At 35.1% G+C, this 25707-nt stretch overlaps 1 pseudogene; it reads left to right on the top strand.

Moving 5' to 3' along the window:
- The first annotated feature begins 7424 nt into the window (after positions 1–7424).
- LOC137629766 (uncharacterized) lies at positions 7425–24909 on the top strand (annotated as a pseudogene).
- The last annotated feature ends 798 nt before the right edge of the window (positions 24910–25707 follow it).

Below are 25707 nucleotides of genomic sequence, written 5' to 3'. Positions count from 1 at the left end.
CCCACTTATATCTCATCATGCAGTTCGGCCTTTTATATCCCTGCAGTACATCGGTTTTCCCACTTATATCTCATCATGCAGTTCAGTCTTTTATATCCCTGCAGTCCATCGGTTTTCAAACTTATATCTCATCATGCAGTTCAGCCTTTTATATCCCTGCAGTCCATCGGTTTTCCCACTTATATCTCATCATGCAATTCAGCCTTTTATATTCCTGCTTTCCATCGGTTTTCCCACTTATATCTCATCATGCAGTTCAGTGATTTATATCCCTGCAGTCCATCGGTTTTCCCACTTATATCTCATCATGCAGTTCAGCCTTTTATATCCCTGCAGTCCAACGGTTTTCCCACTTATATCTCATCATGCAATTCAGCCTTTTATATTCCTGCAGTCCATCTGTTTTACCACTTATATCTCATCATGCAATTCAGCCTTTTATATTCCTGCAGTCCATCTGTTTTCCCACTTAAATCTCATCATGCAATTCAGCCTTTTATATTCCTGCTGTCCATCTGTTTTCCCACTTATATCTCATCATGCAGTTCAGCCTTTTATATCCCTGCAGCCCATCGGTTTTCCCACTTATATCTCATCATGCAATTCAGCCTTTCATATCCCTGCAGTCCATCGGTTTTCCCACTTATATCTCATCATGCAGTTCGGTCTTTTATATCCCTGCAGTCCATCGGTTTTCCCACTTATATTTCATCATGCAGTTCAGCCTTTTATATCCCTGCAGTCCATCGGTTTTCCCACTTATATTTCATCCTACAATTCAGCCTTTTATATTCCTGCTGTCCCTCGGTTTTACCACTTATATCTCATCATGTGGTTCAGACTTTTATATCCCTGCAGCCCATCGGTTTTCCCACTTATATCTCATCATGCAATTCAGCCTTTTATATCCCTGCAGTCCATCGGTTTTCCCACTTATATCTCATCATGCAATTCAGCCTTTTATATCCCTGCAGTCCATCGGTTTTCCCACTTATATCTCATCATGCAATTAAGCCTTTTATATTCCTGCTGTCCATCGGTTTTCCCACTTATATCTCATCATGCAGTTCAGTCTTTTATATCCCTGCAGTCCATCGGTTTTCCCACTTATATCTCATCATGCAGTTCAGCCTTTTATATCCCTGCAGTCTATCGGTTTTCCCACTTATATTTCATCATGCAGTTCAGTCTTTTATATCCCTGCAGTCCATCGGTTTTCCCACTTATATCTCATCATGCAGTTCAGCCTTTTATATCCCTGCCTTCCATCGGTTTTTCCACTTATATCTCATCATGCAATTCAGCCTTTTATATTCCTGCTGTCCATCGGTTTTCCCACTTATATCTCATCATGCAGTTCAGTCTTTTATATCCATGCAGTCCATCGGTTTTCCCACTTATATCTCATCATGCATTTCAGCCTTTTATATTCCTGCTGTCCATCGGTTTTCCCACTTATATCTCATCATGCAGTTCAGTCTTTTATATCCCTGCAGTCCATCGGTTTTCACACTTATATCTCATCATGCAGTTCAGTCTTTTATATCCCTGCAGTCCATCGGTTTTCCCACTTATATATCATCATGCAATTCAGCCTTTTATATTCCTGCTGTCCATCGGTTTTCCCACTTATATCTCATCATGCAGTTCAGTGATTTATATCCCTGCAGTCCATCGGTTTTCCCACTTATATCTTATCATGCAGTTCAGTCTTTTATATCCCTGCAGTCCATCGGTTTTCCCACTTATATCTCATCATTCAGTTCGGCCTTTTATATTCCTACAGTCCATCGGTTTTCCCACTTATATCTCACCATACAGTTCAGTCTTTTATATCCCTGCAGTCCATCGGTTTTCAAACTTATATCTCATCATGCAGTTCAGCCTTTTATGTTCCTGTTGTCCATCGGTTTTCCCACTTATATCTCATCATGCAGTTCGGCCTTTTATATCCCTGCAGTACATCGGTTTTCCCACTTATATCTCATCATGCAGTTCAGTGATTTATATCCCTGCAGTCCATCGGTTTTCCCACTTATATCTCATCATGCAGTTCAGTCTTTTATATCCCTGCAGTCCATCGGTTTTCCCACTTATATCTCATCATGCAATTCAGCCTTTTATATTCCTGCTGTCCATCGGTTTTCCCACTTATATCTCATCATGCAGTTCAGTCTTTTATATCCCTGCAGTCCATCGGTTTTCCCACTTATATCTCATCATGCAGTTCAGTCTTTTATATCCCTGCAGTCCATCGGTTTTCCCACTTATATCTCATCATTCAGTTCAGCCTTTTATATTCCTACAGTCCATCGGTTTTCCCACTTATATCTCACCATACAGTTCAGTCTTTTATATCCCTGCAGTCCATCGGTTTTCAAACTTATATCTCATCATGCAGTTCAGCCTTTTATATTCCTGCTGTCCATCGGTTTTCCCACTTATATCTCATCATGCAGTTCGGCCTTTTATATCCCTGCAGTACATCGGTTTTCCCACTTATATCTCATCATGCAGTTCAGTCTTTTATATCCCTGCAGTCCATCGGTTTTCAAACTTATATCTCATCATGCAGTTCAGCCTTTTATATCCCTGCAGTCCATCGGTTTTCCCACTTATATCTCATCATGCAATTCAGCCTTTTATATTCCTGCTTTCCATCGGTTTTCCCACTTATATCTCATCATGCAGTTCAGTGATTTATATCCCTGCAGTCCATCGGTTTTCCCACTTATATCTCATCATGCAGTTCAGCCTTTTATATCCCTGCAGTCCAACGGTTTTCCCACTTATATCTCATCATGCAATTCAGCCTTTTATATTCCTGCAGTCCATCTGTTTTACCACTTATATCTCATCATGCAATTCAGCCTTTTATATTCCTGCAGTCCATCTGTTTTCCCACTTAAATCTCATCATGCAATTCAGCCTTTTATATTCCTGCTGTCCATCTGTTTTCCCACTTATATCTCATCATGCAGTTCAGCCTTTTATATCCCTGCAGCCCATCGGTTTTCCCACTTATATCTCATCATGCAATTCAGCCTTTCATATCCCTGCAGTCCATCGGTTTTCCCACTTATATCTCATCATGCAGTTCGGTCTTTTATATCCCTGCAGTCCATCGGTTTTCCCACTTATATTTCATCATGCAGTTCAGCCTTTTATATCCCTGCAGTCCATCGGTTTTCCCACTTATATTTCATCCTACAATTCAGCCTTTTATATTCCTGCTGTCCCTCGGTTTTACCACTTATATCTCATCATGTGGTTCAGACTTTTATATCCCTGCAGCCCATCGGTTTTCCCACTTATATCTCATCATGCAATTCAGCCTTTTATATCCCTGCAGTCCATCGGTTTTCCCACTTATATCTCATCATGCAATTCAGCCTTTTATATCCCTGCAGTCCATCGGTTTTCCCACTTATATCTCATCATGCAATTAAGCCTTTTATATTCCTGCTGTCCATCGGTTTTCCCACTTATATCTCATCATGCAGTTCAGTCTTTTATATCCCTGCAGTCCATCGGTTTTCCCACTTATATCTCATCATGCAGTTCAGCCTTTTATATCCCTGCAGTCTATCGGTTTTCCCACTTATATTTCATCATGCAGTTCAGTCTTTTATATCCCTGCAGTCCATCGGTTTTCCCACTTATATCTCATAATGCAGTTCAGCCTTTTATATCCCTGCCTTCCATCGGTTTTTCCACTTATATCTCATCATGCATTTCAGCCTTTTATATTCCTGCTGTCCATCGGTTTTCCCACTTATATCTCATCATGCAGTTCAGTCTTTTATATCCATGCAGTCCATCGGTTTTCCCACTTATATCTCATCATGCATTTCAGCCTTTTATATTCCTGCTGTCCATCGGTTTTCCCACTTATATCTCATCATGCAGTTCAGTCTTTTATATCCCTGCAGTCCATCGGTTTTCACACTTATATCTCATCATGCAGTTCAGTCTTTTATATCCCTGCAGTCCATCGGTTTTCACACTTATATCTCATCATGCAGTTCAGTGTTTTATATCCCTGCAGTCCATCGGTTTTCCCACTTATATCTCATCATTCAGTTCAGCCTTTTATATTCCTGCAGTCCATCGGTTTTCCTACTTATATCTCATCATACAGTTCAGTCTTTTATATCCCTGCAGTCCATCGGTTTTCAAACTTATATCTCATCATGCAGTTCAGCCTTTTACATCCCTGCAGTCCATCGGTTTTCCCACTTATATCTCATCATGCAATTCAGCCTATTATATTCCTGCTGTCCATCGGTTTTCCCACTTATATCTCATCATGCAGTTCAGCCTTTTATATCCCTGCAGTACATCGGTTTTCCCACTTATATCTCATCATGCAGTTCAGTCTTTTATATCCCTGCAGTCCATCGGTTTTCAAACTTATATCTCATCATGCAATTCAGCCTTTTATATTCCTGCTCTCCATCGGTTTTCCCACTTATATCTCATCATGCAGTTCAGTCTTTTATATCCCTGCAGTCCATCGGTTTTCCCACTTATATCTCATCATGCAGTTCAGCCTTTTATATCCCTGCAGTCCATCGGTTTTCGCACTTCTATCTCATCATGCAATTCAGCCTTTTATATTCCTGCAGTCCATCTGTTTTACCACTTATATCTCATCATGCAATTCAGCCTTTTAAATTCCTGCTGTCCATCTGTTTTCCCACTTATATCTCATAATGCAATTCAGCCTTTTATATTCCTGCAGTCCATCTGTTTTCTCACTTAAATCTCATCAAGCGATTCAGCCTTTTATATTCCTGCTGTCCATCTGTTTTCCCATTTATATCTCATCATGCAGTTCAGCTTTTTATATCCCTGCAGCCCATCGGTTTTCCCACTTATATCTCATCATGCAGTTCGGTCTTTTATATCCCTGCAGTCCATCGGTTTTCCCACTTATATCTCATCATGCAGTTCAGCCTTTTATATCCCTGCAGTCCATCAGTTTTCCCACTTATATCTCTTCATGCAATTCAGCCTTTTATATTCCTGCTGTCCATCGGTTTTCCCACTTATATCTCATCATGCAGTTCAGCCTTTTATATCCTTGCAGTCCATCGGTTTTCCCACTTATATCTCATCATGCAGTTCAGTCTTTTATATCCCTGAAGTCCATCTGTTTTCCCACTTATATCTCATCATGCAGTTCCGCCTTTTATATCCCTGCAGTCCATCAGTTTTATCACTTATATCTCATCAGGCAATTCAGCCTTTTATATTCCTGCTGTCCATCGGTTTTCCCACTATATCTCATCATGCAGTCCAGTCTTTTATATCCCTGCAGTCCATCGGTTTTCCCACTTATATCTCATCATGCAGTTCAGCCTTTTATATCCCTGCAATTCATCGGTTTTCCCACTTATATCTCATCATGCAGTTCAGTCTTTTATATCCCTGCAGTCCATCGGTTTTCAAACTTATATCTCATCATGCAGTTCGGTCTTTTATATCCCTGCAGTCCATCGGTTTTCCCACTTATATCTCATCATGCAGTTCAGCCTTTTATATCCCTGCAGTCCATCGGTTTTCCCACTTATATCTCATCATGCAGTTCGGTCTTTTATATCCCTGCAGTCCATCGGTTTTCCCACTTATATCTCATCATGCAATTCAGCCTTTTATATTCCTGCTGTCCATCTGTTTTCCCACTTATATCTCATCATGCAATTCAGCCTTTTATATTCCTTCTGTCCATCTGTTTTCCCACTTATATCTCATCATGCAATTCAGCCTTTTATATTCCTGCTGTCCATCTGTTTTCCCACTTATATCTCATCATGCAATTCAGCCTTTTATATTCCTGCTGTCCACCTGTTTTCCCACTTATATCTCATCATGCAGTTCAGCCTTTTATATCCCTGCAGCCCATCGGTTTTCCTATTTATATCTCATCATGCAATTCAGCCTTTTATATCCCTGCAGTCCATCGGTTTTCCCACTTAAATATCATCATGCAGTTCAGCCTTTTATATTCCTGCAGTCCATCGGTTTTCCCACTTATATCTCATCATGCAATTCAGCCTTTTATATTCCTGCTGTCCATCGGTTTTCCCACTTATATCTCATCATGCAATTCAGCCTTTTATATTCCTGCTGTCCATCTGTTTTCCCACTTATATCTCATCATGCAATTCAGCCTTTTATATCCCTGCAGTCCATCGGTTTTCCCACTCATATCTCATCATGTATAACAGCCTTTTATATCCCTGCAGTCCATCTGTTTTCCCACTTATATCTCATCAAGCAATTCAGCCTTTTATATCCCTGCAGTCCATCTGTTTTCCCACTTATATCTCATCATGTATAACAGCCTTTTATATCCCTGCATTCCATCTGTTTTCTCACTTATATCTCATCATGTATAACAGCCTTTTATATCCCTGCAGTCCATCTTTTTCCCACTTATATCTCATCATGCATAACAGCCTTTTATATCCCAGCAGTCCATCTGTTTTCACACTTATATCTCATCATGCAATTCAGCCTTTTATATCCCTGCAGTCCATCTGTTTTCCCACTTATATCTCATCATGTATAACAGCCTTTTATATCCCTGCAGTCCATATGTTTTCCCACTTATATCTCATCATGTATAACAGCCTTTTATATCCCTGCAGTCCATCGGTTTTCACTAACTGTTGCTTGGCAATGCAACTGTGATGATTTCTTACAGTTTCAGTATAGAGTACGTATACTCAGTTTCATTTACTTCCGAATTATCTTTGTCTTGCTGGCCAACTCCTTCAAATCCATTTCTTTACGGTCTCGAAACGGTACTGAATAGCCTGTTGATTCCAGGGTCAGGTCAGGTCATCACAGCAAACTTTTCCAAATCCAAAGAATAAAATTCTAAAGGATTCGTCGTTGGTCAGCATCTTCACTCATTTATCTTCTGTAGTTAGTTATATAGTTAGTTACCTAGTTCAGATTAAAACTTATTCATGAACTGGTTCTTTGCTAGTTAAAACTAATTCATTAAGACACACCCACAAGCCCAGAGACAAGCTTGAAAGACAAAGTAATGCCAACGCCATGAAAATATGTTTGTGGACCAACACTGAAGAAAAAAAATTAGTGATAGTGAAAAGAAAAGTCCCATGCATATCCAAGCATCACAAACTCGGTTATAATGGTCAAAATGCCCTGATTTCTAACTACAAATAAATGAATTTGACAAGAATAGATGGACATTGAAAAAGACTCAAAAATTTCTTTAGAGCTGTATTCATTCAAAAATATCCCTAAATATGAATTGATACCACTACTTTTTTAATGTAGAGTGTATAAAGAAAAAAATCCACCAGCAGTCTGATAGATTATTATTCTTCTCAAGCTTTTAATAACTCAACTACCAATCCGAGTCCAGAAACTTCAGAAGTTAGAGTTTATGACGTCACTCGGTGAGAGGCTTCGTCCTGAGTTCCAGGTTCACTACAGTAAAGTGTAGCTGTATTTTATAAGTGACTACTTCTACTTACATTTTATGGAATATTTGGAACATAAAGGTGCAACCTCTTTATCAGTAATTGTTTGTGTAAGTATGTCTGGTTTTCTATGTTATAATGGAAGTTAATGTCTTTTTATAGTTGATATATGACATATCTGTTTTGACGTTGTTAATAGTTAATATATGACATCTATTTTGACGTTGTTACTGTTTTTAGAATGATTCATTGTTAATTTGTTCTCCTCATTTATCTATTTCCTTATTTGCTTCCCTCACTGGGCTATTTTTCCCTATTGGAGCCCTTGAGCTTATAGCATCTTGCTTTTCCTTCTTGGGTTGTAGCTTGGCTTGTAATAATGATAATGATAATACCCACTTGAGAATTACGAAATGCATGATGCTGTGTCTTTAGAGTTTGCTTATAGGTTTGTCTTGTATGATTTATTCAAATAGGCATATGATAAAATTGATGTTCATATCCTAATGTTACTTTTGGTATTATTGTACCGAATTATAGAGTAATGTAACCTAGGGAAAAAACTACTTTTTTATAAGGAAAAGGTCCGTCCTTTTCGTGAATCACAGCATGTAGGAAACGCTATAACCTTGGTATTACTGTAGTTACGGTCGGGGAAACCTAATCCGTATATTAAATAATTTTGTAGACGAAAACAATCTTTTTTAGTGACAGAACAAATTTATATTCTTCCCAAAGTATTGCAATATAAATTAATGTAACCTGACCTCAGTAGGTAACCCATAGTAAACTACAGTACTGGAATGCATCCTGACCTAACCTAGGGCACCTGAACCTCGGTGCCTAACCCCTTCAAATAGCCAGATCTAGAATTTTGTACCAGCTGTAAGATAAAATGTAGGAAAGTAATTTTATCTTGTATTCATTAACTTAACTTACCTTTGGTGATGTTGTTTTGTCAGTTTTATTATATTTACGGACTGAAAAAGCTTTTCTACTATTAAACTGGTGTTTCCTATAAAGAAATGTATATATATATATATATATATATATATATATATATATATATATATATATATATATATATATATATATATATATATATATATATACTTTCACGTGAAATAAAATCTTGATTATCGGGGTAATAAAACAAAATGGGTGTAGCATGTGCAGCTTTGATGTTTTTCTTTTTCTGCGAGCCAAGGTAACGCACGGCGAAGCAAAAACTATTAGATTTCTAAAGAATATCCCTGTTCTCAGATGGTCTAACAGGTTTTCGGTTTATTTGCTGTTGAAATGAAGGTCGAATTTAGTGAAAGCACATTTACTACAGTAAAAACTATTTTTGTCACCAACAAATAACGACGTTTCAAACATCTGTGTTCATAATCATGTTCCTGGGCAAAAGAAAGTAAAACAATAAAGAGCAAAAATGTTGCTCCGTCCGTAACTATAATTTTACCGTTTTAACTATCAGGACTTGGCCATATATTTCTATCACATCCCCTGCAGCTATTGTTTAAAAAATACTATCGTTTCATTTACCAAGATATTTACTTCCTTAGCCTATCTCAGGTTACCCCTTTATTAACTTGGCGGTAAATACATATGCCTTAAAAATTCGTATTGTTGGTGAAATGTAGTTTTTCTAATGTATTGTCATTTTTCATAGAAATGAATTGTATTAGAGTTTAGGCTATTTTCCTTCATTCAAAATCTTAACAATTTGTAGTAGAAAAGTCTCAAAATGGCCAAATCTCATTAGGATAAGTCTGAAAAACAATATTTCATCAGGGAACAATCAAAATGTCATATGAACAGGTCAATGCTTTTCCCATTCAGTTTTTAATTGATTGCGGGTTTAGTGTTGTGATATCATCAGCCGTACCTAGTCCATGGCAGGACAAAGGCCTCCGATATTTCATGGCAGGACAAAGGCCTCCGATATTTCCTTCCACACTTGACTGTTTGTGGTTTTTATATGAATGTCTATACCTGTAAATATTCTTAGCTTTTCAATACATTGTGATAGAGTTGTAAGGAAATTAAGCTCGCATCAAAGATTCAAGGTCCATTAGTTAGAAACTTCAGATACAGTAGTAGCCTACAGTGCTGTATTTTGTTATATTCTTGAAATTCTGCCTATCATATGATTGTCTCGTTTATACAATGCTTGTCCATGAAAAATTTTCATACAGAGGAAAATATTTGCTCACAGACCAGTGCAATACCTATACTCTTAATCCAATTTGAATTTGCATGATCGTATCCCAATTTGCTTGTATTCACAAGTACTTTAATACTGGATTAAGGTAGGCTGCTACTGTATTTAGATTAATTATAATACTGTACTGTACAGTATTTTTTTTGAAAAGTTACATCATCATCTACAATACCAAAAACTTTGCTTTTAGTACATAACATCGTACATACAGTACTGGATACTGTATGATATAATAGTGGTACTTAACCTCTGCCTTTGCAGATTGTTCACTATCAGCACTTTCTCTTGGATTCTTTATGATTTCATTGACAATATTCCTTCAGATAAATGCAACTTGTTTATTATTCTGGATGTCATTCTCGACAGAAAATTAACATTTTAGAAATTCATTCAAAGGGTCTCGATCAAATAGACTGCAGAAATACTGTACAAATAACACATACATAGGTAACGAGATCTTCCCAAATGAATAATTATCTCCTTTTAATTACCTTCGCCAATATCAAAGATTTTGCGAAGGGTATACACTATACTCGCCTGTCTGTCTGTCCGTCTTGCAGTACTGTACTTTTATTTATTCGTTTATGAGCAACTAGACACGAAAACTATTGTACTGGTTTTGACTAAGCTCGGTAGTCCTGTTGTGTTTGACCCAGTGATGAATCTGTAACATTTTGGATAAAGTATACCAAAGAACACGTATGCAGGAGTACTTTGGAAATAATTGCAGTGTCAAGTTAATGGCAAATATTTTGTTATATTTTTTGTGAACAAAATTACATAAACTATTGAACCGATTTCAACAAAATTTGTAGACCAGAGGGGTGTGACTCTAGGACAAATCCATTAGATTTTGAGGAAAATATATCGACGTAAAAGTATGCAGTGGAGTTAAGAGTAAAGTAAGATTGCTTGCTGTGGCAAAGACATGCTCGCTACTGAATGCCCCTCTGAAATTAATTGGGTAGTTTAGTCATTACAGTTCACATCTGATATATAGCTTCTCCAAATTGTGTAAAAGAAAATGCTTCAAGGAGCATCAACTCAAATGTGCATTTGTTATTCATGTATGCCCATCCTGTTTTATTAGCTAGATTTAAATGTTTGTTTTTCAGAACTCCAGGAATATAGGCTTACCCTTGCGCTGTATATAATAATAAAACAAAGGAACAATGGCTGGGGTAGTGAGAAGACTTGGCTTTTTAACCCCAGAGACTGTAGCAAACAGACGGGCATCCTGTGATCCTCTCAGCTTGTCTACACGTTGCTTGGAGGTAAAGCCAGAGTTTTCTGAGAAGCGCAGAGCATCCATAGGAACGTTTGATGCCCTTCTACCATATAAATCACGAGGAAAATCTAGTGAGAAAAGAGCCTCTCTGTGCGTGCCTAACTATGACAATGGACCACCTTCTGTTGCGTACCTCAGTCGAAAAAGGGCATCATTGGACAATATATTTTTGACTGAATGGATACAACCAGGTGTCTCAAAGTGAGTATTACAGTTGAAATTTTCCTACGAGAACTTTATTCATCTTTGCTAGTTGCCATATCTCTAGTCTTGATACAGATAATTTTCAAGTGGATTACAATTTGAATATAGTACTGTATGTTCTTTCATGAATCTAAAATGTTCTTACCTTGTGTCACTAATAATTATCATATTAACTACGTGCATGACTCTTCCCTCAAGATCATTTAGGATCTTAATCTGAGAAACCACCATCTTGAATTTTCAAAATTCCAAAGGTCATATGACATTGTATGAATATAACCCAAGTGATGTAACAAAAACAGATACAAACTTTACTTCTGCTCTCGATCCTAATAGGTAACCTTTCAACATTTCAGGACTTTGTAATGTGATGAATATAGAATATCAAAATAGGTTAATGCCATTATGCAGTATGCCCAAGGGATTGATACTGAACCTATTTTTGAAACTAGATTCACCTCTCTGTAATCAAAACATTAATAGTTGTGACTTTGAGCCTTTTTTTTCCTGAGGTACAGGTGAACTCCATTGAATACTGATAGGTTGATTTGATTTAGTTGTACATTAATTCCTATTCAACAATTTTGGTCTTTTGTGGGTTTAGTAGACATCGGTTTCTGTTTAATGGCCCTTGAATTGCCAAGATCAGCACCATTCTGTGATATTCTGGCCTTGCCTGGTACATCAAAAGAGACATTCTTATAACGATGCAGGAGACCTTTCAGCTCTTTTTGTTCTTCATGAAGGTGACTACATTAATTTGTTAGTCCTTAGAACTTGAAATATTAACAAGCCTATCATAAATGTAAGTTTTAGCTTTTTTTCCATATTTCTACATTCATCACTTGTATATGTCCAGGGGTGAGAACATCAAAATTTGCTTCTCATACCATCCTCTCGACAAGAACAAAGGCATAAATCTTTGCCTGTAATTGTTTACCTTTTCTTTTCAGAAGTCGAATTGAATTGGATAGAACTTTTGAGATAACAAAGGAAAAACTTGGTGTTAATGGCTTGCTATGTGATGCCAGTCAACATAAGAGTCCATCCTTAGTTTCGCCTGTCTTCCTGGCCAGTAATGATTCAAGCTTTTGTGTTTCGTCAGAAGCTTCGAGCAATGCAAGTCTAGCTTCTGACGAAACACAAATGCTTGTTTCGTCAGAAGCTTCGAGCAATGCAAGTCTAGCTAGTGATTTTAACCATTCATCATCATCTTATTTATCCCCGTATTATGTGAAATTGGATAGAACTTTTGAGATAACAAAGGAAAAACTTGGTTTTAATGGTGTGCTATGTGATGCCAGTCAACATAAGAGTCCATCCTTAGTTTCGCCTGTCTTCCTGGCCAGTAATGATTCGAGCATTTGTGTTTCATCAGAAGCTTCGAGGAATGCCAATGTAGCTAGTGTTTTTAACCATTCATCATCATCTTATTTATCCCCGAATTATGTGAAACCTAGAACATGTTCAAGCAATGCAATATGTCAAGTGCCATCGCCCCAAACTTCAGACAAGCCTTGCGACGATGAACGTAAAAAATGTTTTTGCTTCTCGCCAACTTACAGTACTTCAAGTACATTCCTTTCTAGGAGCTTCCAGGACGGGAACATCAATAAAACATTTACTCTAAATCTACCATCCATTTGTAGTACGCCAAAGCATTTGAGCAAGGATTTAACCCAAAGCTGTTTGGCAGTCGGACATTTACACGAGAGTTCAACATTTCAAGAACATCTACATCATCGTTCCTGTAGTAGAATCCCATCATATGGAAATGAAGACATTTATTCTTCTAAGGTTTGTCCTGTAGGGGTTTTTTGCCTTCCAGTACACCTCTTATACATCACTGTAGGTATTACTAAAGGGTCATAACAGGTTCCCTTCAGCCCTTATTTACACATACCTTGTGGCTTTCTTCTTTACTGTATTTCAAAATGCTTTTGTTTTTCCATCGTGCTGTCCAACTCTTAATATTGCTTCATAGTACAAATGTGGGGTTTTCCCTAGCCGCATATAGATAAAATTTCATAGATCTACTCCAGTCATGGTTATATATAAATTATTTCAATGGCCAGTTGGACAGTACAGTAGAATTTAGCTTATCAAAAGTCTTGTCCAACTCTTGGTCACTAGAGAGTTAGTTAAGCTATGAAAGGATTTCTTCCTTTCAAACAAAGTATTACAGTACTTGAAATATCACCATTCAAGAACTTTTAATACCACATCTTTACAATAATAATCATTGTTCATTATTGACCATAGAGTTGGAGGTTAGACTATTTGTTTTCAGAACTGTATTGAAAGCACTTTTTAAAAATACTGTATAAGAATTTGTAATTATATTAGAAACACTTTTTTTAATCAAATTTTATATATTTTCCTATATATTTCATCTTTGTAAGTGACTTGAATTTTGAAATTTTTACAGACGAGTAATAGCCATCGTAAAGGCAGCTCTCCGTACATAGTCTTCCCATCGTTATCACCCTGCATAGAAGCAAAAAGCAAGTCGGATCATTTCGCCTTTGAGAATTCCCAAGTAAATGCCAAAGAGCTTGTGTGTAAAGGAGAAATTCAAGAAGAGTCTGCCAGAAAAAATTAGTTGGCAGTGGATGCCAAACTAATTTCTAGCATAGGCCTACCAAAGATTTACGTTGATACTGTACATTCAGGTAAGCTTATCTTGTTAATTTCTTCTTTTTGTCTTGTGTCCTGAAGCAATGTTCTTATATGTCACACTTAATGTATTTAGATATGATTAGAGTTCACTTTTGATTAAATCCTACTTGGACAGCTACAGTATTTTAAAAATTTGTCTGGAAAACTCTAGGACTTGTTACAGTATTTCTTAAAGATACCACCTCCTGTCTTCTGGTGCAATAAACCCATGATATAAGAAGTCTTTATTGAAAATATATTTTGAGTATAGAACCTGAAATCTTTGTGTCACAGCTCCTGTATCTCTTGTATCTTGACCCTCTCGATTTAATTATGGCTTACATCAGTACCTTTCCCATTTATTGTATTTGCTTATTTTATAAGTATACCTCTATTTCTGTTTCAAGTCTTATGGTTATTTTATTGATGCCAATTTGTATTCCCAATTTTAGTTTCCTATCGACTCTGTTTTGTGAAAGCCATAGTTGTAATTGAATGGTAATAACCTTGGATCAGAAACTTTTTAAATTTGTAAAGTCTTATACAGGAAAGCAAAGTAGTGATTAAAAAATACCTGACTACTACTGTACTTTAGAGTACTGAGTACTTTTGAATTGAAAGTGAAAGGGATAGTCAATCTTAAGGGTAGTGATTGAGCTATCCAAAGAACTTGGCTTAAGGGCTATAGGTCATTTGTATTGTTATAAAAAGATATTCATGTTAAGTGAGAGATGTTTTGATTTTAAGTAATTAATGTACCCCGGTATACAAAAAATTATATTCCTGTGCTTTCGTGTAAGTGTGCGGTGGACGTGTTCAGAGGCGCTCCGGGCACTTATTGGAATAACTATGGTCATTTACGTGCTTTCCCGTTAAAAATGTGTGTATGTGCGTGAAATGCTGCTCTGCCTAGTGAAGTGTTCTTTATCACTTGCAATCCTGTGCTTCTTGTTAGAATTGAAAATTTCCCTCTAACCCAATCAGTGCCCGAAATTTCTTCCCCCCTCAGTGCCATTGGCTGCTTTCGGTTCAAACAGTGAAAAATAAGAAAAATAAAAAGAGAGGAGTAACAGTTTGCTCTTCGCTCAGCCTAACCACAAGGGTGACATAGAAAAAATTACCCCGAGTGTCGATAGTGCCTCTCGTCCCTCCACCCCTCACATACAGAACAATTGTTTATTTTATCAATAAAATAAGAAAAATATTAGTAATTAATGTACCCCGGTATACAAAAAATTATATTCATTATTACTGAGCAATCATTCCACCACTGCGCATGACAAGGAACTGCTTATCCTTTGAGAAATTTAGCCAATGAATCCTCTATGGGTTTAGTCAGTCTATGGAGGCCCTTTGCGTCAATAGGCGTAGGAGGAGATGATGATAATGATGATTACTAAGGAAAGCACTAATACCATTAATGCTGGTACTTATGGTATGTAGCACTGTACTGTACTATTTTACAGTACATAGAACCAATAACAGTGATGAGGAAGTAAATAAGATTTATTGTATAATAATATGCAATAATTCTATTTAACCAGTTTTTTATGACTTGGATAGATATAGAAATAAGAAATCTGGTATAACAGTACTATAGAAAAAGAAATCATATGAAAAAAATACTGTATGTACCTGTATTCTGTGCAAAAACATGATGAATTAAACTGGGTATAATTGAATGCTAACCAAATAATTGAATGCCTTTCTAAATTCAAGTTTATTATTGATAATACAGCTGGATGAATGGCATACAAAGCATTAGAGTATAGTAGTGTATTAGTGCTCAGTAACCGCTAGCAGGAAAACCCTGCTTGTTGCTTCAGGCTGTCATTGCAAGTCTGGTAGAGTTTTTGTTGCTTGTAAGGTAGTGGTCATCTGAATCTGAATTTGACTTTTATGAAGTTTACTGACAAGGGAATCTATAATGCTGAGTTTATCTGTAGAAAGTACTGCATTTGCATTTAAATGCAACTGTACCAAGCTTGACTGACAATATATTTAAACGTATGTTGAATGTTTAAAGGTACCAACTTCCAAGAACTCCTATAAAGCCACTTTGATCATCTAAGAAAACATCCTGGCAATACTTATGATGGTCTGAAAAGGTTTCTTAACGATTCATATCGAGGTATACTTGACTTTAAGCAGCTGGCGAGACTACTAAAATAATGGTGGCTATTTTCCGACAGTTCAATTATGCAGTTGGTCAAAATCTGTCTCCTTGAAACATATTGTAACCTGCTATTTCCAGTTGGCTTAGATGGTCTTGGTGGCTTCTTGGTATCTTTTCCCATATGCTAGGTAAAAGGTTCTGGCTAATATCTTTAAAAATGAAAGTAACATTGTTGCACATTTTCTTAGTGCAATTTGAATTATTTTAGATTTTGAGTAATTTACTTTATGAATTTATCTTAGGTGATGATTGTCAAGAAAAGGATAAAGAGAATTCCAAAACCTCGTCAAACTTCCTTGCTGACACTTCGTGTAATAACCCAAGTTATTCGCCAACTTGTATGCAGTGTTGTAGGTAAGAAATATATTTTTGTCCAAGCCTATGATCATAAGTTATTGATTATATTAGATGTTTCAGGTTATGTAAGGTTGAAATTTTGATCAATCATAAGCTTGATATATTTAAGTATAACATTTATTTTATCTTCATGACAACAGAATATTTGGCTGTTGATTTCAGTGATTACTTTTTCATGCAAACAGTATAGAATACTAATGTAAGGGCAAAAAGAAGAGCATTTGTTGGAAATTAGATTTACTGTATATGAATAAATTTGAATTACCAAAGGAGTAGTTACCATGTTAACTACAGAAACCTCACTTAATAGCAATTGCTCAAGGTAGCCTCTCTACCCATTCTGGACTGGAGTGGGAAGGGTGAAGAATAGGATGAAAGAAGCTTCTAGTAAGTTTGGTAACACAAGCCAACGAAACGATGGTGGAAAGCCTTATGCTGAAATGTAATGAATTACATAGTCGGGAGATCAAAATTTCCCACCTGATCAATTATGCTAAATATCAGTTGTTTTGTTGAATTGCTGTGTTTTTCTTTTTTTCTTTATAGGAGGGAATTTTTCAAAAGGAATTAAAATCAAAATCCTGTCATTACTATTTTTGATGTGGAGTTCTAATGGGTGAATTGATGTGAATGTTTTTCAGACGACGTTTCTCTCTTGAAGTGCAACCCAACAGACTAAGTAAAAATGTCAATCTCGGTAGCTTTGCCTCCCGACCTTTGACCCCACAGTCAGTGCAGCTGCATGGCCATTCTTTTCATCATCATAGGAGACTCAGTGGATCTGAGCTTTATAGTAGCAATAAGACTTTTTACAACAATGTCCTAAAGAGAGCAGCCACTTTGAGTTACAGCAATTTAATTTTGAAGCCGGTAAGGAGTGTTATCAACCGAGGTGGGTTTGGAGTTGTTAAACTCGGTCATTTCAAAGGTACGATTTTAAGTTTTTCTTTCTAGTGATTCGTTGCATATCGTAGCTAACATCCATTCTTTGGAGTTCTAGATCTTTTGGATAAATATTACTGTTTTGATTCAAGGAAAGCGAGTAGCTGTAAAAGTACTTAAAGGGAAGCGACAAGCTCAGTCAGCATTGAGAGAAGCCCTTCTTTTAAAGATTCAACCACAAGCGCATGTGAATTCTACTTTGGCAGTCATAACTTCGTCTACTTATAAGGATTTTGCAAATATCTCCTGGTCAAAGATTGGAGAGACTTCGGAGGTGCGTTACTTGAATTAATGTATAGTTAGTGATTTTTTTCCAGTTCATTTGTAATTTGTATATAAAGCTTACTTAATTCATAGAGTAATTCAGTGAATTATCAGCATTTTTTACTTGGATTTTTGTCATCTAATCAGTGCTTATCAATTACTGCGTGTAGCCAAGTAGAAAATTTCCAATATTATTTGAACCCCAAGGAGCTAGTTTTCCCAGATTAAAGGTGTAGCATTGAAATCTTTAGAGAAATATTGAATAGAGGTCAGACCTTTTAGGATTAAATGAGGCTACTAAATTTAACCTAAGAGTAGAAATCAAAAATTTTGAAATTTCAAATGTGTAATTTTCATAGGAGAGCTTACCATTCAGTACTACGTAGTCAAAGCTGAGTTTTGCAAAATGTACCATGATCCAATCAAGGTTTATGTTCAGTTTTTATTAAGCTATTAAGTACATCTCGTTTTCTCATGTTTGCTTCATATTTTGATTTGATTTTAATTTATTTCTTGGTTGTTCATATGATATACCATTGTGATAATTTTTCCCTAAGTATCAACACACTTCCAGTCCTGTTTGTTTAGGTTTTCTAAGATTTTCTTTGGACATAAAGATGATAAACTTCCTCCAGATTAACACACAGTCTGTAGGGATGAATTACTATTGAAGAGGTTTACGGAAGAGTTGTGTAGCATTCTAATAAATTTGACATATAGAATTTCATTACCAGACCAGGAGGATGGACTAATTTCCATGTAGACTTTTCTACCTTCTCATATTAATTTCCTTTTGCTTCATTGTAGGCTGTTCTCTGTGGGTGTTTTATTAGTAGGAGGTAGTTCCCAAGCTAAATTGTACAGTAGGGACAGAGGTCCTATTTCCAATGGATTTAGTTATTGCTGTATACTGTACTGTACTGTACTTATTTTTGAGGACCTTTAACATTTTTAGTTTGCATTTGGAAATTTCTCGTTGATTGTAAATGGGTAGGGTGCTCTACTCTTGGTAAAGGAATGCAAGCTCAGTGGCCTTGTTGGATAGTCTTTTTTTTTTTTTTTTATTATTTTTTCCCCTAAGGAAACCATCTTGATATACAGTAGTTTATACAGAATTTGGCTGGACTAGGGGCTTGCATGAATAATATGTGATTTCTGATGAAACATTGTTATAATTTGGTTTTAACAAATGTATACAGTAGTTGTGCTCAGACAACATAACTTATGAATGACCTCCACACATTAACGATGGAATCAAAAGATATTTAGGAATACAGTAACAACAAATGCCACTGGCTCACAGCATAATGCATTGTAGAGAGGAAATAACCATTGTCCTGGAAAATTAGAATAAGCAATGTGACTTGAGAGGTAAGTGTCAAAATGATAAATTTTATAATTAAGTGTTTTCTTCTGCAGGAGGAAGTTTTGCCTTTGAAGTTGGTCTCGTCACTTTTTGGTGTTCCATTGCAGGATGTCTCATTTCTACATCAAGAGGATCATGACTGCAATGGAGCCATAGAATGGGCATGGGTGGTGAGTGAGCTATGTACACCGTACACGCTTCTCACTCTTATCAATGAGCCAAATATTATGCTTACTGCTAGAGATAAAGTAAGGTAAATGTTCTTAACTTTTGTAATTTTATTTGTAAATAGTTTTATTCCTAATATATTTGCACAAAAATAATTTCAATATTTGCAATACCTTATCAGACATACCTTTCAAAATACTAATTGATATACATCATGTAGAGTATTTGGTAAATTCTGGTTTAAGAAGGCCTGGTAAATACTTTGTTTCAGAACAAACCCTTTACAGCATTTATGAATAGCCCACCTTTGTGGCATTCAGAAACCCTATATGCTGTTTGTTCAATTCAAAAGGAAACAGTTTTCTAGAAACTAGTTCTGTACACAGGCCTGGCGATTGCCTAACTTCTGTCTCTCTGGATGTCTATTTCTTACTAATTGTTACGTTAAATCAATTAGATTTTATATTATTTTTTTTTAAGATTAAAGTTGGTTCTTTTGCCATAATGTTAACATTTTAGTACAGAAGTGTAATTTTAGGTAGACTATTTTATCGTCAGTGAAGTGAACTTTTACTGCCTCTTTGCTGTCATCCATAATTATACTTGACAAAAGGATAGTATCGTAAGTTCTTTTGTTTTTAGAAGGGAAAAAACTGCATTTATGTACCTAGCAGAGTATTTTCCTGTTCTCCCCTGTTTATGAGGGTATTTACTTGATGCTGGTAATATTTAGTAAAAAGCAATGTGCTTTAAAATCTGGGATATGCTTGTACTGTAAGTTTGTTTTCTGAGCTGCTCTAACATTTTCTCAAGAATGAAATTTTGATGATAAAATTTATTTCTCTACTTATCTGATTTTCAGATTGCTTCCTATCTAAACTGTGTGTAGAAGTTAGATTCTGAAGACATTGCATGAATGCAGTCTTAAGTTGAGAAATGCCCTTTAAATAAAAAAAAACTACTTCTGATATATATCCATTTGAAAGTGTCAACACATCTGAAGAAAAAAGATATAAAAAAAAATCTTTCTTACAGCAGTGTGCCTAGTGCCACACTTTTTTCCTGTACTATCAATGAGACAGAAACTGTTTGTAGATATCTCTGATATACTTTGCTGCTTCTCAGTTGACTGTAGCAGAAAGAAAACTGCAATTAGTACTGTATATTGAAGTACTATATTTAATTGAATTGTACGTTGGACTAGAATCAAGATTTAAAACTTTCTAAAGTAGACTACGATTATGCGTTGTAAGAAGTGTGTATTGTAGAACTTTTAGCTGTTCATATATTACTGGAGGAAGCAAGGAAGGAGAACAATGAAGGATCTCTGCACAAACTGGGTATGCAGATAACCTAGTTTTAATTACATGATCTGAGAAGAAGGTCATTGAAATGTTAAGAAGGATAAGTGGAATTACTAAAAGAAGACTGGAAATTAATAAACTGTAGCTAAAAGGTTTAGAGGACAAAAAAGAATGCAAAGGAAAAAGTAGAGCCTGGAAGGTAAGCAAGTGTCTGTTGATGGGGGAAATAAAATGTGCACCAAATGTAACTGCTGGTACCAAAGAAAATGTTCTAGATTATGAAATATGCTTGAAGGTACTTTTGACATCTTGAAACCCATAATGAACAAATTGGCAAAGAATGGGGAACCATGTCATGATATAATGGACTGTGAAGCATCTAAAAAGAAGAGAGATAGCTAGACTACTGGTTATCAAAAGTCTCCCATTATAGAGATAGCAAAGACTTAGGATTATTACATAAGACTTGTTCTGTGTGTAGCAGAAACATGGTCACAAGCAATAGAATGTCAAGATTAAATGCCAATGTATGGTGGGTAGATCATATTTTGAATGAGAAAGTGGCAAGGAGATGTGGTGTTCAAAAGCTGAAATATTACCTGAGGTCTCAAAGATTAAGTGGTTTGAACAGTACATGTACTGCATTAAGAACAGATACAGAGTAGATGAAGCTCCATACCTCTTTGGAGTTCAGATAGAAAGAGGATATGACAGAGAAGACTTGATGGAATTAATATCTCAATTAGCCCCTCAAGAAAAAAACGTAAATAGGCTTGTGATGATTCCGTTAACTACCTTTAGTGGTGATTTATGTTATGTTAAGAATTTAATATTTGAAAATATAGCATGAGTACTATCCAACCTTCACATATATTTATTAATTCCTTGGAGCTTTATCTTATATTTTAACTTTACTGTATTCTACAGCATTAAATAAAGCTCATTCATATTCTTTCAATTCTAGATTTATTGGAGAAATTGCAAATGGTTTGTCGTATCTGCACTCACAAAACCTCGTTCATCTGGATGTTAAACCTGCTAATGTACTACTCGCACATACTGGTCACGTAAAATTGGCTGATTTTGGATGTTGTTTGGAGCTTTATGGTGAAAGAAATGAGGTTAGTCAAATTTTCCCAATCTTTGACGTTTTAGAACTAGTGTTACTTAAGTTATTTTTTCCTTTATTCTTCTCAGTTTAATGATTTTTGTTTGATTCATAGAATTATTGATCCTGAATTACTTGTATACAGGTACAGGTATAAGATTATATCATCTTTATTATCAAAGAAACCAATTCTTTAGGTCAGATATAGGGTTAGGGATGAAGATAACATCTTTTTTAATTTTTTTTCCATTGTAGTGAACAAACATTTTAGAAAAAAATAAATCTCGTAAATATTCGTAAATATTCTCAGTTGTCAAACATTGTAACCAATTTTCATCTTTATAGCACGTGTTGGGCACAATAAATTACCAAGCACCAGAGGTGTTACGAGGGAAGGAGATTACTGACCGTAGTGATGTTTTCTCACTGGGGGTTACAGCATGGCACCTTCTCACTCAAGTGGTGCCTTTCCAAGGAATTCATCCCCATGTTATGATTTATAAGGTTCGTGAGTCCAGTTGTATGTCTTATTTTTAGAAAAATAAATTGGATATCTTTAACTAAGGACACTAAATGATACTGATAGTTACCATTGATGTACGCAGTAGCCTATTAATTCTTACTTGTTTAATTGTTTTGTTTTATAATTACTATATTTATATTAAGTATACATTCATAATCATGACAATTTTTCATTAATTGGTTATGCAAGTTTCTAAAAACTCTAGTAGCTCTTTGCAAATAGCAGATAAACAGCCAAGAGAAGAACTGTACAATATAGTGAAATGTTGATGAGGAAAACATTGACAATAAACGTACACTAAATTGATAATGACCAAGTTACCAGAGTTGGCAGTATGGTCTTGCACTCTCTCCTCTAACTTGTTAAAGAGAAATAATTTAATATATATTAGAGAATTAAGATTATCTGTAGAGTAGTTATTTTTGTAATCCATTTTTTATTATAATTTTGTTTTAAAACAACACCGAAACAACTATCATAGTATGAATATAATTTCACACAATGCATATCAAGGCTCTTGAGATAGAATATACAGGACTTGCAAAAGCCAACCAACTTGCAGGTTTAAAGAAAGCCAAAAACAAAAGATTGTGTGTTCAGAACATTTTAGTCTGAGCTATACTGATTTACTGATACATTGGAAGAAAATGCAGGCTGTAGGAGACACGTACATAAATAATGTACATAAATACAGCTAAGATTTAAGGCTCAGTGAAAGAAAATTATAACCATCAGTTAAATGGGATAAGTACACCAATAAAATAAAGCTGAACATAATATTCACTTTCAAAGCTAATGAGAATAAGCATATGCTTATAATGAATTGCGTTAGGTATCATTTCCAGGGAGACTTGCAGAGTATTAATGCTGAAGCAAAATTGGACTTAAGCTGGAACTCATTGGTTTACTCTTTTACTCAGGAATTTATCAAGTTTCATCTGAATTTTATGTGCAATGTTTTTCTAATTTCTGATAATTCTAAAGGGTTGGGTACTTTTGATAGAAAGTTCTGTTTATGTAGCCTCCCAATAATAACCTTAAGCCTTAAACTGCTGTTTATGGCTTTGTAGCCTTGAAAATATACATGAAGACATGGCAACATCTACCCTTGTGAAGGAACTCCAATGATTTTTAAGCTGTGCAACTTCAGGGAGGCTCTGTGGCTCTCGAGTTGGAAGTGCATCCAATGATTTTAGTAAAAAATGGGAACTCTTTCTTTCTTCCAGAAAGTTTGTTAATTTATATGTAGAAAATTACAGTAACTGTGTTTGGATTTTCAGGTAACCAAGCTATTACATCGTCCAGTCGACCACTTTCCTGTACATGTTAGCTCTTACACACTTCTCGAACAGTTGTTGAATAGCATTGCTGTACGGTGTTGGGCAGAGGATCCAAAGCAAAGGCCTTCTGCTTCTGTTGTGTCTGCTAACCTAGCAGCCTTGTACCTTTCTCCAGCTACTTGATCTATGTTCATGTCTTCACGGCATGATTATTAAGGTTTAAAAATCTTTTATTGAACCCTGGTTTACGAGAGCATTAGTTTCACCAAGAACTTTATATGTTGGACTGTTTCAAGAAAATGATAAGAAAATATTAGTTTAGAAGAGATCTGCCTTTACCCATAAACCACTTGAAAGTTTGATTAGTTTTATATTTTTTCTAAATTAAATAAGAACAAATAACGTCGGCAAATTAGTAAACCAGGGTTCAATAAAAGATGTTTAAACCTTAATAATCATGCCGTGAAGACTTAGAGTACAGGTTGGTATGAGTCATAAAGTAAGAAATGAACATAAATTGTACATCACAGGAAATAGTGTTATACAACTTGGGAATTACTTTTAAGTATAGAATAAGATTTCTGAAATCTTAATTTCAATAAATTAAGATATTAAGCTTATCATTCTGTCATAAGTGTAGTGATGCATTTTGGATGTATGATCACGGAAAGTTCTTTGAGTGGGCTAAAAGTGTCTTTCCTTGTGTGGAGTTTTAGGGGCAAAACTTGGGATATTTTTTTTTTAGTAATTTTTTTTCTGTACTTATAGAAATTATAGTAAAGGGTAAATTACATGCCAGTCAGATTTTCGAGGTCTCTCCAACTGTAGTGATCGGTATTTTAATTTAATTTTATTTAGAAAAAAAATGTATGATATAGCAACAGAAAAGAGTGCATAGACTTGAAATTAGGAAAACTTATTCAATAAATAAAAATATTGTGCAGCCTCTTAGGTGCACATGTTTAGGAATAGAGAATATTTTCACTAACGGTTTAGAAATAGTTTCTGTCGCTAGGAAAATTGTTTTCAACTTTTCATTTAACATTTTTAATGAGGAAAATATCTTAAAGAAATGAAAGTTTCATAAGTTTTCAGTCATTAGTATGAGGATGTATTGTACTTGTTTTCGTGTAAATTTTCCAAGTTTTTCATGAAGTGGGATTTTTTATAAATTTTATGTTTATAGGAGGTTTTAAAAGTTTTAATTTAACTCTTTGATATTAGGGTGTCGAGTTGATATGCAATGTTTTGGGTATTTTATTTTTTTTAATGTAAGGTAGGTTTAGATATCAAAAGTGATCTTTTATATTATAAATTTATTTTATTAAATTCCAAAGCAATTTTTTTATATCATACTGTATATTTAAATGTTTAAAGACCATATTTTATTCATTATTGGCTGAATTTTAATTCTGTGCATAATCTTCAGCAACCCTTTTTAGATAAGGTGTTATAGTAGTTTAGAGTCGATGTATAGCAATTTTAGATTATTTTAGTAGTTTGGAAGGTATGTAAATATATTGAAACTTGACCTAGATTACTGTGGAGGGGGATTATCTGCATTGCACATAACCATGAGTACAGTATGCCTAATGTAAACGGTATTTTCTATCGTGACTTTTATTCATTATGTCTTTCTACATTCTTTTACCATTTGATATTAGAAGAGATTTGTTTTTATCTTAAGGAAGATTTTTGTTGAAATGCTTAAATACAACTTTAAACCATTTATTTTCCATGCACTTCACTTGTAAATTTGATTGAAAAAATTTTATGATGATTTTCAGTTTGTAACCGATTTCTTTTTCCATTTGTAGAACTTACTAGTTACTGAACTGTTATGGTGAATTATTATTGCAGTTTATAAATCCTACTGATATACTGTTGAAATTTTTATTGTCATTGATTAATTTTCTGCAGTGAGAATTTATGACCATTATCACAGAATTGTAAAAGTGCTACAGAGTTTATTTAATATACGTTCTACCGGCTCACTTTTGCCGTATTTGTTGTGGAGGGATTTTTTAGTCCCAAAGTTCAGCAATCAGTTATATATTCTTAGAGTTGCCTATAAAGTATTCAAAATGTCATCAGTTGAGGCAAGTTTATTTTTTCTTTTGTTCTGTTAATTTTTTCCTATAAGAATTTTTTTGTTAAATTATTAACTTTATAAATAAAGAATATTTGATTTATATCTTGTTTCATGGAATTGTTCTGCATTATAATTACGTAGTTTATTTTATATTATACCAAGCCTTAAAAATGGAATATGAATTATGGTAAGACATAATTTTATTTGCGTTGTTGTACTTATACCTTATATAAGGGATTTTGACAAAGGAAAAATCTATTTTTGTGTGAGATAATCATGTCGTCCTG

The sequence above is a fragment of the Palaemon carinicauda genome, chromosome 37 (assembly GCF_036898095.1).
Source record: "Palaemon carinicauda isolate YSFRI2023 chromosome 37, ASM3689809v2, whole genome shotgun sequence".
Lineage (NCBI taxonomy): Eukaryota > Metazoa > Arthropoda > Malacostraca > Decapoda > Palaemonidae > Palaemon > Palaemon carinicauda.
This window is presented reverse-complemented; position numbering and strand designations above follow the sequence as displayed.